Genomic DNA, 19,765 nt, shown 5'->3' on the forward strand with positions numbered 1-19,765 from the left:
CAAGAGGTGAGTCCACTTGGAGGTCTACTTCATCTCTAGGAAATCTTTAGAAAAGATAAATTCAACCCGATGCTCAAGATTTTCACAGAACTACTTCTAATTTTCTTCACCTGGCATTTTATGCTCTGCAAAAGACATCTGCGAGCAATAGTCCTGCACTAGGATGATACAAAACAGAGCAGAACTCCTTGCTCCAAAGGGTTTATGTGGTCCCCGTTGTGTTTCTAGGTTGGCTCAATGGTGACTAGCCCAGAAAAGCAGGTCATTGCTGTAGCCAGAGTTGTTCCTACAGATACTACTGCTCCCTGATGTGACTGCCCAGACTCCCCTTTCACTGAGAGCATTCACATGCATTGCTGGAGGCACCGCTAGAGATAACAACAGATATTTGGGACTGGGAGAAAAGAAAGAGAAGGGTTTGATTTTTTTTTTTTAATTAGAGATATTGGCTGAACAACACATTTCCTAAAGGTGAAAAATGGGATCACATACTTGAAGAGGTTAGGAACTCCTCACTGATATTTTTTTTCCTTTGTTATAAAATGTAGACCCAAGCTGGCCTATTTATTTTGGTGTAGATAAAAGCAAAACAAAACAAACCCCCAAAATCAAACCAAACAAAAAAACCTCAAAACCAAACAAAACAAAAAAAACCCCTAACCAAAAAAAAAAAAAATTAAAGAAGCCATGTACCAGGTTGCCTGTGTTTCAGCAAACCATATTGTCATGTGTAACAGCCAGGAAGGTGACAAAATGCAGCTTTTAACGAGTTTCTGGCTGTAGCATGGGAGCCTTGTAGTAGTGATGCCAGTCTACAACAGCCAACTACAAAACAACCGAGATTCCTCTGTATCAGCAGATGTGAACAACCAGATCGGCTGTTTTGGCAGATGCCCCTCTGAAGCTTAGTACAAATGAAAAATGAAATCCCTCTGTCTGGGCCACCTGTAGTGAGTGCACACAATAAGCAGAGTCACTCTGCAGGAGCCTCAGTTGCTGCCACTTTCCTGGATCCTCAGTGAAGTCAGGAGAAAGGCTACTGGGCTTTCTCAGTAGCAAAAAAACACAGCAAAGCAGAGCAAGGAAAGAATGAGATGCTTGGAAGAATGAAAATTCAGGACAATTGAACTCAGAACCAAAGAGATAAGAGGCTCCATACTGAAAAATCAGAGAATGCCAATGAATTGATTGTGAGAAAAAAAAATCCCAACATTTCCATTGTTACTTTCCATTACTTTAAAATCAAAAAGTGCAGTAGCACAGGGGATATAGTGCAGCCATGACCAAAGCCATTTGTTGTATTTGTCTAAAGATCTGTCAAATAGACTGTGGAGCTGTGTAATGACATCTGCAGCCTAAAGGCTAGACAGAATAAAATCACTCATAAAAAGCTTTTAGAACTACTATTTACATAAATGCATAAAACTGCCCTAATTAGCAACAAACAATGTCAGCCAAAAAGAGGGAAAAGAGTGTTTTTCTCACTAGAAGTGTTATTATGTCTATAAATTAAAATATGGCAAAATCCTGAAATCCCTGAAAGGCTGCAATCCATAATCCTTTGGGTAAAGTTTTGATCCTGCAGGCTTGGGCTCCAGAGCAGCAGAGTGACTGCTGAGCTCCTTTAAACACCACAATTCCTGGTGCCTTCTGCAGTGTACTCTGAGCTCCTTCCCCTGTAAACCGGAGGGGATTTTTCCTACACTACAAAATGTGCCTAAGTGATGTTGGCAGCCAGAAGGATGTGCCTATGATCCAGTGCATAATCACTTCCACAAGCATCTGCTGCTAGTTCTTTCAAGACACATGTAATCCAAGCTGGAGACTATTGTGAATACCTCTCATTTTCCCTTGCTGGTTCCTTAGCAGTTTGCTTCTAGCTAGTTAGAAACAGAATCCCCCATCCTGCTTAAATTGGTTATAATCTCTCCAAGATTCATGCTGCAGCAGGAAAAGAACAAACTGCCTTGAGTTCAGGGTGGGTTCATTCTCTTAAAGGTACGACATGCAAAGCTGCAGGGAAAGAACAGAGGTCAGTTCTTATTTCTAAAGAGGAAGTTAAATAAGAGTAGCTGAAAACAGATCTTTCAACCAATATCCCATGTACATTAATGAGCTAACATTCCTCTCCATTTGCATAATTCAAAGCCCTCTGCTTCTTTCCAATTCAAAAGAAAATTAAAAAAGCAAAATGTGTTTACTACTCCAAATTTCACAGATATGGTAATTACTTCTTTCTCATTTCTCTGTCAGAGATTTCAGGTTGTATCTTTGTCCTTAGGAAATTGATTTTTTCCCTTATCCCAGGAAAGGGAATAGCTGGGAAAAGGCAGGGGGGTGGTTTTTTTTTTTTTGTGTGGGTTTTTTTTTTCTCTTGTACAAAGGTTATTAAATACCAATCTAATCTTGAAGGGAGTTAATCAGTGGCTAAATATTTATTATATGAACCAGGGCCTATTTAATGGAATCAAATGTCTAATAACAGCTAAATAAATATCTAAGTAATTACCCCTGTGTTCAGAATTTCTTTTAATGTAATGATACCAGTATTTGTCTATCTGATTCTAGATTATATATGCTTATGTAAGTGCTTTGCCAAACATATGTCCAGATGTGCACACACACGGACTCAGCCTGCATCTGACTCTTGGCAAAACTGTGACCAGAGCATGGATGAACAAACCACCCCTTGGAATGTTATAGCCATGGTCTTTCTTTTAGCCTTTGTATTCTATTTTTCATGGAGTAAAGGCAGTGTGCACACAGATACTCAGGCATTCCTTTGTTGAGCTGTAATTTCATGTCACAAATGCTCAGTGGGCAAACCCAAATGCCTGGGCTTTTATTTTTCATATTATATTCTATATAAATTGAGGAAATGCAAGAGTAATTAGCAACATGAATGAGCATCACACAGTGCACAGAAATAATGAAAAATTAACAGAATGCTTAATCAAATTCTGTGGTTTTACCCATTGATTTCGCTGAGCTTTCTTAAGTAATTAAAGAGTTACATTTTTTGGATCAGATTCTAGTCTCCAACTCTTAGAAAATATTGGATAAACAGTGTTACATTAGCCAAAGCAATATCACTGAAGAGGCATTAGATAATGCAAGTATATTGCCTGAATTTCCATTGCCATTTCAATAGATATCTTTCACAAGTGAAGAAATGAAGCCAAGAGCTGGACAGGACAGTGATAAGCCCCACTGAAAAGCCTGGAAATGGACTATGCAGGGGCAGTTCTTCAGTTCCGCCTCGTTCATTTTGCATCCATTTTCCCCTGAATATGAAGTCACGTGTGACACTGGCATGTTTGGAGGCTCAGGCTGGATTTACATCAGCATAATTCCATGGCATTTAAGTGTGTGCTCCTGATTCATGTCAGCAGGAGAGCGGGGGCTACTTGTACTTTTAAATGGGCAGAGGTAGGAGTAAAATGAGCAATAAACTCATTTGATAAAAGTGAGAATGCAGATGTTTAACCATAGCCCAGCGCTTTTTCCTTTCCATAGCAGGAATCTCTGTGGAAACACCGACACGTGGCTGCACCCACTCGGACACGATTCAGGGATCTTCCTCAAGGGCTGTGGCACAGCCCATTGCTAACCCTCCATGCACACTGGCTCACCAATGGTGCCTGGCTCTGAGCCTGGGCTCTGCTCTCACTGCAGATGCATTCTCTGGGCACTTGGGCAGGGCAAAGGGCAAGGGGAATGCAGCTCAGGAGAGTTCTTCTCTCTTGCGCCTGGAAAATGAGCAGATAGATCAGACTATCCTGCTGGCTGAAGGCTGAATCTCAGCACTGACCATTGGGCAATGAGTTACAAGTGTTCACTCTCCCAGTCCTTGAGGGAAAGCTCACTGGGAAATAAAACTACTTCTCTGATGGATCTCCATCAGGTGCTGCAGGGCGAATCTCTAGCACCATTCCCAGTACTGAAGTGTCCCACCCAGAAAAGTCTCTTTCACAGCTGGGGCCCTTCCCAATCCCAACACAATGGTGGGAAGAGCTCACCCCTGCCATCCTGCTCTTCTGACTGCAAAAGAGAAGGAAATAACCTCTTCTATGATGAGAGTGGCACTTCAGAGGAACATCACATTCATGCCAAGAATGGCAGTGAAGGAACAGAAAACAAATGTGGCACCATGGAGGTTCCTCATCTGTTTCTATCACCCCATCCCATAGCCTTTACACAAACTTTGCTGAGAAAGACCTACTCTCATAGTGTAGACTGCTGTAAAAAATTGTGGGGGTGTATTTAATACTATCTGCTTTTCCATGTGGGAAACTGAGAAGGATTATCTGAATAATCAGTACAAAATACAGCAGTCTTTTTCCAAGTGTAAAGGAAGAGGAAGATTTTGTTGTGCTCGATCCTTTTATACAGCAGATGACAAAGCAGAGCAAGGGTGTTTTTAGTTTTTATTCCAGGAGTTCACAAAGCTGTCAGCCAGCTCAGATGCCATCTCTGTAAGCAACAGGGATTTAAATGCAGGCACACACACCTGTCTGGGCATTTGGATAAAAGTCTGGTAGCTGGAGTGTGCAACTACACAGCTATAAATATTTAAACTGGCGCCTCTGAGTGCATGCTCTCAAGCTGCAAAGATGCTGGAAAGCAGAGCACAGCTGGAGCAATGCCAAATCAATAGGTATGGGCTTTTAAAGGGTGCTTGTGTGGATCTCTGCAGACACTTCTGGTACTGTGAAGTGCTTGCTGTTAAAAGCAGAAGATAACAGTGGCTTTTCATTAGAAGAAGCAAATCCTACAAAAAACCTCACATCTTCTCTCCTGCACAGGAACAGGGAAGATTGTTGTGAGGAGTCCCTGAGAGAGAGAACTGGGCTTGTTTGGCCTTAAGCAGTGACTTCTGTGTACAGCTCATGGAGGCCTGTACAGGAGATGGAGCCAAACTCTCCTCAGAAGTGCACAATGGCAGGACAAGAGACAACAGGCACAAGCAGGAACACAGGAAATTCCAGCTTGATATTAAGAAAAGGTTTTATACACTGAAAAGTGTCCAGAACTGGAACAGCATTCCAAAGAGGTTGTAGAGTCTATGTCCTTGGAGACATCCGAGCTTGACAGGACAAAAGCCTAAGAAATGCAGTCTAACTGGTCCACCTTTGAGCAAGAGCTTGGACTGGGCAGCTTTTATGCCTCAGTGCCAGCATGGAGCCTTTCACAAATGTTAACTGCAGTTTGAAATTCAGAGAAACCAATCAGGCCTTTGCAAACTATTGTTACTCAAAATACCTAAATATTTCTTTTGACTGTGGCTCTAATTCATGTGAAGAAGACAAAAGAATGTATTTGGTCTCCATCTAACAGGTGGCCCATCCGGTTTGCAGGCATCTTCTGCTCTCAGCTGAAGAACAGATTTCACACCCTGGCCTAGCCAAAGCCAACACAAGCTAGCTGAGGAAGCTGAGGAATGGGAAGAACAAGGGCTTTGTGAATGCCAAGGAACAGCAGAGTTGCATTGCTAATAGGACGAATCCTCTGCAAAATTCTTGGATCCCAAAACAATCTCCATCTGAACTTCGAGGAAAATATGATCATGGTTTAAATATTTTGGTATCTGTCCCAGGCCAAGTGGATAAGGGGCTCACTGTGCCAGGGGCTGGACAGGACCAGGGTAATAAACAATGCCTGAGTTGGCATTCATGTTTGGGCTTCTCTGGCCCTTCAGAGCTGCAAATTGATATCATCGTAATCTATGCCCACTGCAAGACCTGAACATGAGGAAAAATCAGAAGCATGCCAAATAGTTTGGTGTATTCTTTTACATGGCTGAGATTCTCTCTCCCAAACAGAACCTCAGTCCTGAGAAAAAGCCAGTACTCCTCCTTTATCTCAAGCACAATTGCAAGATTATGAACAAAAAAAAAAAAGACCAGCCAAGCACTGGAGGTACAAAAACTTTTAAAAGTAGCTGTCATATTACTACCAGAGAATTATAAAATCAGTTCTGTAGGAATATGAAAATAAATTTTCTTGAGCCGTTCAGATGAATAAGACATAGCACAATCCTAAATAATATATCCCTGCAGTTATGAGCTTGAATAGTATTGCCTTTTTCCCTCAAAAAAGCAGGATATGTTGCAGATACAAAAGGGTTGTTGTTTTGTGTTTAGTGTTGGTTTTTTAAAAAACATTATGCCAAGTTTCTGTTTTCAAACACATGTCCATGCTGGGAAGAAATGGGCATGTATCCATCTTGCCTCCAGGCCAAACCATTTAACCAGAACCGGGAATACTGACAAACTTTCTCAACCCTTCTCTCTCTCTCCAGTGCAATTGTATAAAGCAGCCCTTTCCAGAGCTCTCTATGAAAATGACCGGTATAAATATCACACACTGTGTTTCCATTTATCGAGTGGAAAATTATTTTTAACACACTTTTAACACAGAGAAAGGTAACAGGTAAGTAGCCAATGTTCTTATAGCCATTTTAAAGGGGAATGTGTCAGTCTATAAATCAATAGCTGGCTCGGTGCCATTTGCTTCTGAATGGAAACCAACTATTTTTGCAGAGCTCTGCTCACAGCAGCTGAGCATCAATGCTAAGTAATGTGCAGCTATTAGGGGAAAACTGAGCATGACAACACAAATTACGCAGCCCCTGATGAAGATCTCTGCACATGGCTGCTTCTTCTAATCACCAGCAGAATTTAATGAGACACCTGCAGTTTATAGACACTCTTGTTCCAACATAAATTGCCCGGAGAGCACAAAGTCTTCTTTTAAAAAATATTCTTCAGTAAACCATAAACCACAAGGAGTTCATTGTCACTAATAACATACTCCTCATTAATATATAATGGCACGAAACAATAGTCCCTCATACATAACCTACAACAGATCTGAAGATTAAGTTGAAGGGTGTTAAGATCTCCTAATTAGCAGTTTCCTACCATTTAGATTTTCATTAATAAAACAGTGCTGGAGACCTTGAAACTGACTACTTGCAAGGCTGAAAAACCACTAATTCTTCATAAATCTGACCCATAAGAGATGAGGGAGAGGACTGAATGTATCCCATCGGTCTCTAAGTAGGAACAAGCTCAGGCAGCCTGGGATTCCTCCTCCACTTGAAGCTGCAAGGGCATTCAGCTGTAGGCACAGATGCTCCAGCCTTGCCTTCATCCTTCCAATGTAGTGAGAGGGCAGCTTGGATTGCCAAAAAAACATGGAGGCAGCTCATCAGAATGCCAGAAAGGATAAAGGCTAAGTGTACCTTGTCAGAACTGATCAGATCTGTAGGGAGGGGGCAATAAACCCCTCATTTTCTAACCAGCAGCATGTCCTTTGCTGCTTTGGGGAGGTAACAGAGAATGGTGTCTGACAAAAGCAAAACCAAATCTGACTTCTCTGAATCAGTGGGCTCAGAGAGAGAGCAAAGGCTTGTTGCTGAGAATTAGGGATGTTGTCATCCACCAAGTCAGCAGCTGGAAATTGCTGGCAGGAATTGCTGAATCTCTGGGGCACCCTGGGGTTTTATTGTCTTGAACCAGAACTCAAAGTGGCCGCAGCACCGAAGCCTATCAAACCCTCTTCAGCAGGTGCACAGACTTCCCAGGAATTCTCATACAAGCTGTTTTGTGACCATTGACAACTGCATTTTGGCTTTTTAACATCCAGGATGAATACCTGAGGATCTTTGGTGTAATTTTGTTGCAAATATCTGAGAATTACTCTAGGACCTTCTTTGGAAGGCCCCTCAGAACTTGTTACCACATTATAAATTGTGATGCAAGCCTGCTGCTTGTAGGAGGAAAAAGATTTGTGGCATTAGTTAGTGAATCACTTTTAATAGCAGTATTGGAAAAAAGGGATGGGAATTTCATTCTGCTCCTCTTCTGTTGTCAGAAATAATCTGTCAGTGGCTGCCCATCCAGCATTTCCTATCCCCTTCCCTCCTTGGACAATAGCTGCATCTCCCACTGTGCCAGCTGATATAAATAGACACATCTCCAGTGAAGTTAATGGAGCTGGGGCTTTTCACATGGTCTAAGGACCTGGTGCTGAACATTTTAAACTGGCTGTGCAGCTGCATCAGTTATCAAATTAGATATGTCAGCAACTCTTGAGTCAGACAGAATAGTTGTCTAACAGCCCTGCTATCAGGAAAGCCACAAATACTGTCACAAAAACAGTTCTGGTGAAACTGGTAAATGCCTTTTACAATATGTTACTTATGGAATAAAGAACAGGGCAGTGCATTTTTAGTCTTCTCACGTTATTCAGAGATTTTCTCATCACCAGAACAAGAAACTGTCAGAATAAGTGCATTTGAAAATTAATTTTTTAATAAAGTAAGTGAAACCTTCTTTGGTAATGGGAGTGGAAGAGAATAATATTAATGGAATTTTCATTAAAGAAAACTTCTTTGCAAAATAGTACATACCATTGGGAGAGAAAAATTAGCAGTCAGATCCTCACTGTTGCAATCTGGCAGGGTTCTAGTGACAGACTAACATCCCGTCTAGTGTTGCAAGTGAAATTACGCAGTCAAGTCGTGCTCTGAGACACGCATTTTGTTATGAACTACCTCATATTTGTTACTGGTTACCTCAGGGCAGAGGAATAAATTCATTTTTATTAATGAGAAATGTGCAGGTGACATTTGAGAGTGAACTCCTCAAGGGTTTGGCCTTCCCTAAAAATAAAACCAGAAGCAGCCTACAAAAAATACAGGAAGAAAAGCATCCCTGACCTTTGGGACAGCACCTTCACCCTGAAGCTGCCACCACTACCATGCCCTGCCTTGCCACCCTGGGCTGGCATCCTGCCTGCCCACCAAAGCACACAGAAGCCAAGGTGGTGCTGGCATTGACAGCTCTAAAGCCCCAACCATCTCCATGGTCTGCAGCACTGGGAAGAAATCTGGTGGTGGGGATCTTCATGGAGATGTCTGCAGCTCTCTCCTTCCCTCTTTTCGGAATGGGGAAGAGGAGTCACAGCAAAGGCTCCACTGGAGCTGCAGGGACTGGAGGTGAGAAAGGGTGGCTCAGGCACCCAGGACAGCCTCCCTGGGCTCAGGAGCAGCCTCACTGCCAGCTCATTCCCTTCCCTTTGCAAGCTGGAAAGGTGAGGTGGCATCTGGCAGTGCTCCAGACGGAAGCAGGTGATGAAATGTATCGAAACATATATGCAGCAAACGGAGAAACAGGTGAATAAACATCAAATACAAACTACAGAGAACAGCAACCCTTTTTCCTATCAGCTGGGAGGCACCGACTAGTGCTATTAGGAAACCCCGAATGCCTGAGAGACATAGGAAAATTTTGAAACTGAGAAGAAAATCTATTCAGGGTGAAGCCACTGAGAGAGCTGGTGACAGGAATTACTCCAAGGTGTGGAGCAGAGCCAGGGAAAACAGAAAACAGTTGATCAAACCCTACAGAAGACTTTGGGGATAAATTGCTCCAGATAAGTGCAGTGCCCATGGGGATTGGATTCAAGGGTGCTTCAGTATCTTTCCTAGTGTAAAGCCTCCTCAGCCAGCTGCTTGGGAATGTTTTAGCAGCTTTTTAAAGAATGAGAAATACAAATTAATCAAAGTAAATATTTTGGGGGAAAAAAAAGTATCTGCTTTGAAAAATACCCACAAGAATACAAAAATGGCATGGAACTAGTGCATTTTTTTGTCCAAGTTACCTCTTGTGCTTAATGCCTAGAATCTGTTGATCTGTGGCTTCTCAGCAAAAGCAGCAATCCAGCAAATACCTAAATTTTGATACATAAGAATAGCCCAAATTTGTGAGCTGCCTCAAAGCATATTTCCCCACAGTTTCAAAAATCCTTTTGCAAAACTGGCACAAGTCCCAACTTAAATAGTGGTTTTCAGAGAACAGACCCACCATTTGGGAGCTGAAAATTTTGAGCAAAGGGGGACTTTGAGACAGACTCTCCATAACATTTGGGATTCCTCTGTTGCTGTCAATTTCATCACCACGTTGCATAAAACAAATTCCTAATTTTAGTGTCACTCTTTAAGGCATTTACAAATACTTGCATGGTCTACGTTAATAGAGTTAATAGCTTTAAAATATTTTTAATAAACAAAATCTTCACATTTTTCAGTACTGAGATCAAATCATAAGCAATTTCTCTAAACATTTCATTTGAAACAACATTAGAAATCAATTTGGCATTTGTTGTACCATTTGCCTCATTCTTATGTAGAAGCCTCCTATTCTGTTTCGTATATAATTTTATTTATTACTGTAATTTTGGTTGCAACTAATCACACACATTAAAAATCATCTAGCTTTGAATAAGTCTTTATAAAAATTTTGATGCTCTGTGCTGCTCATTCTTGATAACGGATGTATTAAAGTGCACCTGATTTAAAATGCATAGTGCAAATACAAAGTGCTAATTACAGTGATGCAAACTGCAATCAAGGTTTTCATGGCTCTGCAGTGAGTGGCGTGGCATTCACCAGCTGCAGCCTAGGCTACATATAAGCCCTTGTTCCCTGATGTAGTCCCAGGGAACAGCTTCTTTAGGAGCAGGGCAGGAAGCTTACTATGTTCCCTGGGAATAAATGGCACTGCAAGACCGTATGAACTCAAATTTTGATGTCTACTTTCTCACCAATCTGAATCTTAAACAACCCCTCAAGACAAGCACACGCTTCCCTTCAGAAGTACATCAGGCCATCCTATTGCTAAATGATAATAAATTTTTCTACAACTGAGAGAGCAATATATATATATATATATATATATATATATGTGTGTGTGTGTGTGTGTGTGTGTGTGTGAGTATGTATATTTGTTTAATTATTTACTTACTTATTTTTAGATTCACAATTAGATATGCCCTATAATTGCAGATTCAGAGCCTTATTATTCCCCTGAGATGCCTGATCCCGTGTGTTGGGAAGTGCCCTGCAGGCTTTGAATTGAGCCTGGGATCTACGCTCAGAAGTAATTGTTAATTGGTACTTGACAATGTTCAACTCATACATACAGTAGGTGGGTGGGGGAGTTTGAGGGCTTTCAAATTGTGTGAAGGAAAGGAAACACAAATAGACTTTGTTCTGTATTTAGCATTTGAAAGTGATAAATCTCTTTTATATTCTCTAAGTTACAACATGGATGTGGAGCTAGAGAGATTTAGATTTTAATCTTTTTACTGAAGTAAAATAATTAAAAGTGTTTCACAAACTCATTTATTTCACATGAAATATTCTATTTCAGGAATGCTTGAGAAAGTGTTACAGAAGTTAGTGATTTAAAGCAAGCAGCTGCATACTGATAACAGGCACTGGAACTTTAGATCACAGGAATCCACTCAGCAAAGGAACAAATTTTTCTAATTTTGAAAAACAACAAAACCCCACTGGCTAGAGTGCTTGCCTGAAATTATAGCATGTATCTGCTTATTTTGCAAGAGAAATAGTAAAAAAAAAAGGTTGAAAGAGATGAAGCTCTTTTCATATCTTGCAGATTATAATTTATTGCTAAGATAAGAGCCACTGAATTCTTCCTCCTCTAATTACTATTAATTTGTGAGGTATGGACAGAAGATGTGCCACTGTTCATATGGATATTTGCAATACTGACATTTTGCCTACTGTCCAAGCTGTTCCCACAGAGGGGGGATTGGATTGCTTGTGCTCCCCACCCTCGCTGCAGCACTCCCAGGGCAGTCCCGAGGGGTGTCTGCGGCTGGGCTCAGAGCACAGACTCCACCACCACAAACTTCTGATGAAATAAGCGTGTGGAATTAATTCTTTGCCATGTGGTAACCTGTTCTTGCACTTTAAACCCTGACAGCTTAGTTTTATCAAATGATAAAAGGCTTTTATCACACGAGTCAATGCTTAGATGGAAAATGTGATTGGGAGAACTGGTAATAGCTTACCAGTCAGTTTGCTCAATCCATTTTTCTGTCCTTAGACTTGTCAAGCATGAAAACAATCAAATCCTGGCAGCATTTGCATTTGATGTCCATTCAGACCAACTTACTGAGTAATAGAATTATCTTGGTCTGACATTTGAGGTCACCAAAAGGGTTTCTGGGCCAAAGACGCCGCCATAAAACATCTCAGTCAGGGCTCCTTGATGGCCCATCAGGATAAAAACAGCTTCTTTCTGCTGTGAGGAGTTTTCACCTACAGATGTCTATTAAAACATGTGGGCCCATGGTTTTCTTGGCAACTTTTCAAAACTGCCCTTTTTGAAAATTGTTTCCATACCCACTGAATAGTTGGATGTTCAGAGTTGGGCAGACTTGAAGAACAAAGATCCATAAAAGGGAGTTCGGGGTTCAGAAAGCCACACTCATGTTATCAGTATCTCAATTTGCCCCAAACTCAGGCTTAAATCCAGCAGGAATTGTTAAATATTGTAATCTTCTGTAGATCACAGGCTTTCATACAGGCACCCTTTGTTGAGCCTCACATTGTTTGTTTGATTAGTCATTTCTTCCATGTGAGATTTGATTGTTGATTTGAAGACATCCAGACATGGAAAGCCCTTCACTTCTCTTCCCAGTTTGTTCCAGTGGCTAATCAGCCTCACTTGTTTCTCAATTAAGTCTGCCTGGTGCTGGCTTCCAGCCACCTATTCTTCCAGTGCCTTTCTCATGGAGTAAGACAGCTTTGGGTAAGGCAGGGTCAAGCACTGGCACGCTACGTCCACCCAAGCAAAATGCTCTGCAAGAATGCTTGTTGGCATTTTTAATTGAAAAACTCTTTGCATATTTATTTTAATGAATTGAAATAAAAACCCAGAAAAACAAACCACAGCAGATTAGTGCTTTATACAGAATTTTAGAAGGCATTGTGCTCTATAAACATGTGGTTTTATTTTAATGTTTCTCTAGGCAGATATTACTGAGAACTGACTAAAAAAAAAACCTATGTATTTGTTTTTCTGCTTTGTATAATAAACATCTGCATTCTCTTCTACCTCAAGTGTCTGTTTATGAAGTTAGAGAAATCCTCTACATAAGGAGTAGGCCGGAACAGTACTGAAAACTCAAAAGAAACTCCAGATGACAGTCTGACTAAAGAGAATGAAATAAAACTCAAAGCTCCACCTATCTCTAACAAAACTCATGCCAAAAAAACTCCTTAAAGACCCAGCTATAGCATTCAATGACTATATTTTCATTAGAAAACTCTTTCTTCTCTGCAAAATAGACTCTGAAGTAACGATGGACAGAGAAACTTAGTCCTCAGATACCCAGAAAAAATAGGAATTACTCAAAAATACTAAGCACACAGTAGATAGAAGAATTAAAAATCTGTGCCTGCATCAGCTGGAACCGATGTAAGTTTTGTTCGCAGTGCTAAGACATGCTTTACTACTTTGATTGAAATATTTGTTTCAGTGTCCCCTGAGATTCAAGGACTGTCAATGTCATGCCCTGTCAACACCACTCTTGGGAGGTGGATCCATTGGCTCTGTGTTTGCAGGCTGGGTTGGGAAGGATGGCAAGATAAGGACATGCCAAACAACCCACCAACCTCAGAGCCCACAGAGATGTTAAATCAGGCAGAGCCCAGGGGCAAGGGCAAGAAAAGTAAAAATATTAAAAAACCCTCCATACAGCCTCCCCAAGAACTACTCTTGAAAGTTATTGTCATCTTTCTAACTCAAGTTTCAAAGACCCCTACAAATCAAACTGGCCAAGATTTATTTTAATAATTGATTCAATGGCCTAACTTCTTGTTTTTGCTCTCCACCATGGAAGAACAGCACTGCACTTAAGTAATTGTTGTGAATGGATCAATTACACAATTGCCATTAGTACAGTTGTCTAATTAAGCCTTTTCACAGAGCTAAAGAAAATCAAAGACAATCCATGCACATTAATGTGCTGTACCTTTTCTGCAGGATCCTCTGGCATTGCATTAAGTGCTATTTCTAAAGACTGCCTGCAGCAGATTGAAACTCTGTTTGGGTTGAATAAAGAAAAGATAATGTTACTTCAACCTCTTAAAGTCATCAGGGTTTTGTTTCCATCATATTTCAGGAATATTCCCATGCTTTCCATACATTCTTTAAGGGTACTTTTGTAACATAAAGTTCTCCTTTCTAAGGTCATTTATTTTAGTTTTGATGCAGCCATGCTGATGAATGGGAGACAAAGGGGCATGAGAACTTACTTACCCATTTAATCACAAACTACAAGCAATAAAATGTACTCCCCAAGTACTAAGAATAGTTTGGGTGCAAATCTTATGTATGGAAAACTAGCTGCTTGCAGGGCTACTGATGAGTGCCAATCATGGATCCAGTTCCTCTGGGATTTCTAAGCCTTTCATGCCCTCTGTGCACCTGTTCACAGGGCAGGTCTGGTGCTGCCTAAAGCTGTGCAAGCAGCAGAGCCACCACAAACCTTCCTGTTAGATGGGTTCTGTGCCAGCTCTAGCTCTGGCAGGGATGGGAAGTTGTGCTGGCATGTCACCTCATCTTGGGATGCTAGAGGATCAGCTTCCAGATATCCACATACACAACTGGAGGAACATACATTTTGGCAGTGATCACAGATCATTGGGCATGAAAGGCTGTAGGAGCTGGAAGAAAGGTTGTGGTGCAGCCAGGGGAAGAACATCATCTGCCTGAAATCAGCAGCACATTCCCTTAATCTTGCATGCTGGAAAAAACCACTGCTCTAAAAGACATGTCTCAAACTCCCTCTTTCAAAGGTCTCTTCAAAATAAATACTGAAAGAGTAAAAAACTGGAAAACTTCTTGGTCCTCCCTGGATCTTTGTTTGGACAGATACAATTGTGGAAGCCAAGACAGGGGTAAGAAAACACTGATTAGTGACAGAGATTTCTGTCTGGGAAGCTAAGAAAACATTAGGCTGGAGTAAGACTGTGGGAGAGACCAAGCCTTGTGGGAGAAGCTGGCGCTGTCTGGTTTTCTGGGATGCACTGGGCTACTCATAAATAGATTTCTGGCATGTACTCACAGACAGAATTAGCTGGTCCTGGGCCCTGCTGGCCTGGGAGGGAATCATCTCCATGCAACTCATGTAGCACCATCAACCAAACTGCATAATCACTTCAAGCCTGAATGAGGAAATGGAGGGATGGGCATCAGAACATTATGGGAGGCATCCAGCTGGCCAGAGCCTAAGTACCAAGTGGAATCAGCACTTTAAAGCAAAGAGTTTGCATTCAAACCAAAACCATTTGTGTTAAGATCTTTTCTCATACTGTATACAAGGGGAGTCTGAGGCACAGCAGGCAGAGTCCTGCTGTCTGGCCAGGGCTGCAGCCCTGTCAGAGTGCCTGAGAGCCCTGCCATCCCAGGCATGTCTGCCCACGGGTGATGATGGTGCTGGTACTGCATAGCTGGGCTGACACTCCTGGCCAGAGGGATACTGGCAGGCACAGGGACACCCTGGGGCAGGCACAGGGACACCTTGGGCAGGGACACCCCAAGGAACTGCAGTTGTGGGTGACCCACTTGGGAACAGAGCAGGAGGAAAAGCAGCAAGCAGCAAAGTGTCATCACAAATGGGAGCTGGCAGCTTTGTGAGACAACACACTGTCAGCACAAGCAAGAAGCAATAGAAGTTGGTGCAAAAAGACCGAGGATAAAAAAGACATGAACAAAGACATGAGCAAAGATATGAGCTGAATACCTATGATCACAGTTTTAAGTAAAAATATTTTTTTCCCTCCAAGAAATGTTAGAAGAAAAGATAAAAGAAATCTAATGTGTTTGGTGATGAACAAAAAAAACCTGAATCTCAAAAGACCAAAATGGGAAAAATAAAGCTTATTTCAATTCTTGTTAGATTTCCTTTGCAAAAGACACCTGGCTCGGAAGCTCTGAATGCATTTAATCACAACTGTCTTATTAAGCAAGATTGAGCAACCTAAACCATATGAAAATTGCTACTGGCCCAAACATGACTCACTAGGAATGACAGCCAGTCCCATTAATTACATTCTGTAGAACAATCCCAAATGTCCATTATTCACACTGTAGTTCTAAGCACATTGTAGCTCACGAGGCAGAGGTGGGAAGGCCCTCATTTGGATGGAAGCAGAGAACTGCACCTTTGGACTGAGCAAGCATAAACTGGTGGGAGAGAGGAGTGACAAAAATTACCCAGAATTCAGTATGATTGATTAATTGCCTTTAATGCAAGTACCACCACAATCATAAATGGAGACTTGATTAAATGTGCAAAGAGCTTGATGGGAACTGCGACATAGAACCAGTTGTAAATTTTGATACTCATCAGCTCTCTGTTCCTGTCTATAGTCTGTGCCTCCAAAAATGTGTCTGTCCTGCTTGAGTATAAGCTCATCAGAACTGCAAGTACCACATCCATTGATGAGTCAGTGAGTCTTATATTTTTACAGACTTTCTGAGCTTATGTGACTGTTACATCTGAAAATGAAAATTATTCTAAAATACTTGCCCTGATTATGCAGTAGCAGGCATGTGCAGTTGATCCAAAGGAGCTAAACTTTGCATCAAATTTCCCCTGAGTACTGTGTGAAACTGCACAATAAATGAGTGTTGCTGTAACTTAAACAGATACTGACTCTTCAGAGACATGAAAATAAAAATGTTCTGGTGTTAAAACGTGGCCCTGACAGGTCTATTACACTCTTCACAAAGTCTGATCGTTTTCTTCTAACAGTAGCTCTCTTAAAAATTAATGATGCATGCTTTCCATGCTCTCTCATTGCCAATGCACGACTCACTAGGTTCAGATGAGATTCCAGCTAGGCAGGCACTCAGTCAGGGGGGTGTATTCCCCCTTGGCAAGGAATGGGCTTAGTTCACCAAAAACTTTTCCTTCTCTTTACTTTTTTTCTATTTAATCCAGAGACTTTCTGTGAGATCTATCTTCTCCTTTCCAGTTGTCAATATGACTGCGTTAGATCTGCATCTTGGGTTTAAAATTCCATATAATAGCATGAAAATACATATATTTTTAAACTGAAGTTTGGAAAAAAACCAAATATTTCAAAAGAAATCTTTTTCTATAGCACATGTTAAAATTTCCATTAATATTTAAAAAGATCCCAGTAGATGAGAACTTCTCTCCATAAAGCTGCAAAAGTTAAGGCATTCAGAGTCTTGAAACTCCCAGCATAATTGTTACCACAAATTCCCTCAGGCTTATTATCACTAACTAAAAATGCAGCAAATAAGTAGCTTTCAGCCTTTTAATTTAAGTCATTTAAAATAAATTGATCTCTGTAGTCATATATCAGACATGTAAATCAGCTTTCTAAAGCAGTGTCTCTGTGATTTAACTCAGCTTCTTGCCCACTCCCACCCAGCTGGCTCCTTCCAGCCCATAAAAGGCCTGGGAAACTAGGTAAAATAGGGAAAATAGGTGAAATTGTCATTCTGGTACAAAGGACAGCAGATCTGGCTGTGCCAGGGGAGTGCAGGGCACGAGGGAGTATGGTTCAGCACCCCTCACCCAGCTGCAGCCTCAGACTTCAGTAGATGCAGGCATGCCAGTGGCCAAGGGATGTGTGCTTATCCAGTATTCCCAGCGCACATGAAATCCCCAAACTGGTGTTGTTTTTCCCTCCACAGCTGAATGGTGGCTCATACTGTGTGCACTTACACTGCTACCATCAATTGACTCATCTCTAAATGGGAATTAATGAATATGTATGATTAGTGCCAAGCTGGGCTGGCTGGGTGCCCAGGTATTGGGAGCTTTGTGTTTTCCATTACTGGAATGCATTTACTTTCACTGGATGGGCAGATTTTGGATTTTATTGTTATTCTTTCTAAATTAAAAAAAAATGCAGAGGCAGAGTATTCAACTAGTAGTATGAGACTGGAAAGTAATAACCTAGGACAATGTGATCACTTTGAGTGACATTTTACTCAGGGCATTCCTACAGGAACTGCAAAATCCCATATACAGTGAAAAGTTTTTGTCAGCCTTCAAAGCATCCAAACTTCCAGAAAACACGAACTTATGGAACTGAGCCTTACTTAAGTCTCTCTTGCAAAACAAGGAGAGCAACAGAATTTTCCTGGTTAACAAGTGTTTGAATATACACATACTTCAGTACTTTTCAGTGCTGTCCACACACACTAAAAGCTGCACAGTAAGCTGCAGAATGTTATCTGCTTTACCAGGGTTCCATTTTAATTCTTCACACATTATTTTCCATTGTATAAATGGAAAATAAATGAAGTTAATGTTCTGATGTTTTTTTATTTTGAAGACTAAGAACTACATGTTATGATCTTGAATTATGATTTACTACCCCTTTTTTCCCTCTTCAGCAGAGGTTTAATTTAGTTTCATTTACCTCATGTGCTTTGAAATATCCCAGAGACGTGAAGCTTCAGCTGCAATAAAAATATTTCTGCTGCATAATGTAATAAAAAAGGCGACAAAAAAGTTAAATGGGTACCTTTCTTTTTTTGGATGTGTGGATATAGGGGTTTCTTGCTTGCACCTCCCAGGAGAATAACCTTTCTTATTTTTATTCTGGAAAACATTTTGGCACTGAGCAGTTTTAGCTGATTTCATAGAATCATAGAATGCTTTGGAAGGGACCATAAAAGATCATCAGGGACACCTTCCACTAGACCAGGTTGCCCAGAGCCCCATCCAACCTGGCTTTGAAAAGTTCCAGGGATAGGGCACTCACAGCTTCTCTGGGCAGCCCACTCCAGTGCCTCACCACACTCACAGTGAAGAATTTCCTCCTAAATCCTCTTAAACCTGCCTCTTTCAGTTTAATGCCATTATTCTGCGCCCTATCACTCTGTGCCCTTGTAAACAGCCCCTCTCCCTCTCTCTTGTACCTTTGGCTGGAAGGCTGCTGTGAGGAAGCCCCAGAGCCTTCTCTCCTCCAGCCTGAAAAACCACAGCTCCCTCAGCCTGTCCCCATAGCAGAGATGTTCCAGTGCTCTGATCATCTTCAGGCCCTACTCTGGACCTGCTTCAAAAGGTCCACTTGCTTCTTGTGTTGGTAGGCCCAGAGCTGGATGCAGCACTCCAGGTAGGGTCTCATGAGAGCAGAGTAGACGGAGAAGATCCCCTCCCTCAACCTCAACACCATCCCCTGGTACTCACTGGCTGCACTGAGACAGGTGGCCAACAGCTTTGCAAGACAAATGTTCCTTCTTGCCAAAATCTGTGCTGTGTTCTATGCATAATTAAGGGAAATGCATTTTATTGGACAGTGGAAGCTGACAAGCACAAAACAACATGCTCTGTGTTTATTTATGTTCAAGTTCAGCTTTGGGTCACCCAGCCAGGCGATCACTTTCAAGTCCCAGGCACCGGCAGTGCACAGACCAGTGCTGGAACAGGTAGGTCCTGGCACACAGAGGAGAGTCAAAGTTTTACCTTCACTACTGAGTTGGCATCACCTAAGATTTCATGCCATAACCATTCTGCAATCTGCAGCTACTAGCACACTTCTCTTACTGTTGATTTATTTAAATAGCAGTTGATGGTTTGATAGTATTTAATTAAGCTCAGTATGGTTAAAATCAGCTAAGCTTTGGCAGCCACTCCTGTCACTGCAAATCGAATTTTGTATTGTGGACAGGGGAATCAGGGAAACAAGATGAAAATTACCCCTCTTGCACCACCCCTTGGTACTTAGCAACAGGAAACATCCCAATGCTGCTGCCCAGTCTGAACTGTCTGTATTAGAATAACATTTTTCACATGACACACACTCAGCATATTTTTTAAACATCTCTAATGAAGCATAGCCATATGTATGTATGTGCATGTTCACACATGAGCTCTAACACATACAGATATA

The sequence above is a fragment of the Camarhynchus parvulus genome, chromosome 2, assembly GCF_901933205.1.
Source record: "Camarhynchus parvulus chromosome 2, STF_HiC, whole genome shotgun sequence".
NCBI classification, from domain to species: domain Eukaryota; kingdom Metazoa; phylum Chordata; class Aves; order Passeriformes; family Thraupidae; genus Camarhynchus; species Camarhynchus parvulus.